The sequence below is a fragment of the Marmota marmota genome, unplaced genomic scaffold (assembly GCF_001458135.2).
Source record: "Marmota marmota marmota unplaced genomic scaffold, marMar, whole genome shotgun sequence".
Lineage (NCBI taxonomy): Eukaryota > Metazoa > Chordata > Mammalia > Rodentia > Sciuridae > Marmota > Marmota marmota.
The window spans coordinates 2,475,291-2,477,394 of record NW_025999942.1 but is presented as its reverse complement, the minus strand read 5'-3'; positions in this window follow the sequence as shown (position 1 = coordinate 2,477,394).

Here is a 2,104-nt window from a genome sequence, read left to right as displayed (position 1 = left end):
ATGCACTAATACATTTAGTCGAACAATTTCACATTTAAATGCATATGTGTATATATGAGTGGTTTTGATATAGCTCTACAATAACAACAAAAAAAAAAACCCACGATAGGCTTAATAAAAAAAAAGAATGGAAATGGGAACTAAAGATCAAGAGAAAAGAAAATAATGAGTATGATAATGCTAACACTTGACATAGTTTCTGTGATTTAAGTATCAAATGTAGCTTTGAATCTTTTTGAGACTAACGCCAAAATGGGAACAAGATAAATATGCATTATCATTAGCCTACAGAAGAGATAATGCAGACTTAAAATATTTTTCCCCAGAAACCAAATTTAAAACGAATTGTTCTCTGTAATAACTCATATGTATGGCTTTAAGTAAAAAAGTCATGAACAATATCTCCCATCTGAGTCTTTGCACCAGTTGAAGGAGATAAGAATTGATAATAAGATTCGACTCAGTAAAGTTAATCTTGTGGGAGGCGAATAAACTTCTGAAAACACAATTTATTAAACATTCCAACAAATGGAGATGTGGAGAAAGAGATGCCTTTTCTGTCTACGTCATTGGGACCAAGGCCAATCCTAAATGTTGAAGACAGCCTGTTCCAATGTAAACTCAAATGGCATTGTTCAAAACAGAAGTCTGCAAGAATTCAGTATCTCTGATTTAAAATGATGAATGATTTTCATTAGCCATGTGCCTGGTCCCTTGGCAGCATCTTGCATACAGACACCAGGCCACTTAAGTATGTCATCTGGTAGACGCTATGCATGAACAGAGGACATCTGAATGGTTCCTGTGTAACACAGCTTTATTTCATAATTGCATTGCTGGATTGAATTTTGAGCAGATGTGCATTGTTCTCTTTTTAAAGGTAGAAAGTAATGGAAAATGCTGTTTTGAAATTAAATAAGCACTTAAAAAATCAGCTTAGTTTGGCTTCTTCCCCACTCCCTTATCTTCTAAGACTCTCTTCTTTGCAGCAAAACATTCTATTGGAAACCCAACATGCCCACCGCCTTCCTACTCCTTCAAAAAAAAAAAAAATCCATGGAAAATTTTCACTAACTAAAAGAAGTTCTTTACAGTTTGGTTTTATTTTTAAATAACAGCCATTACTTTATTTTTAAAGCATTTGTAATAAATTAATGAATTTCTGGGTTTGGATGCGCATCCCCCAAAGGTCTATGTGTTCAAGGTTTAGGAAGTGGTGGAACCCTTGGGAGGTAGGAACTAGTAGTAGAAGGGTAGGTCATAGGAGGAGTCACCTTGAAGTATATATTGGAATTCCACCTTTTCCTCTCTTGGCTTCTCAACTGCCTAGAGGAAAACAGGCCTCCTCTTCCAAGAATTCCCACCATGATATGCTATGCCATAACAGACCCAAATGTAACAGAGCCAAGGGATCATGGACTAAACTGCTGGGAAACCATGAGCCCCCCCAAAACAAAAAAAAACCTTTCTGCATTTTAAGTTGATTATCCCCGTCATAGTGATGGAAAACTAAGATACCAATGAATACCTGTGCATCAGATTCTAATATGTCTGGACTCCAAACTCAAACAAAAAACTGCTGGGCTACAAAATAAAATGATCTTCTATTTTTCTATTCCCAAAGATACTACAATTTTAAAATTTTAAATCCAACAAAAGATGAACCATCCTGGAAAAGAGTGATCAGGGAAGAATTCATGGTGTTTCCCTAGCATAATAATTTTTTTGACAAAGAAAATATCAACGATTCTCACTATTCTCTTCTTTTCTCCAACCTGACAAATATTTATTCAGATCTAAATTGACTTCCTCAAATTTCACCATTGTTCCTGGTTTCTGTTAGATCTTTTTTGAAATCTTTGCATGAATTGTTGAAGGCTGAACAAAGAGAAAAATAATCTTGCCAGTGAATAAGACACTTGGACCCTCACAGAGCCAACATCGGCTCACAAACTCATCATCTTCATCAGGCAGATTCCTGAGCACATTCTCACATTTTTGCTTTTAATCCTCCCTTGGCGACCTTCCACTCCGACATCATCTTTGGTGCAGGGAAACAGGCACGTTTCTCATCATCATTAATCCTGTCCTCAGGCAGGTGTGT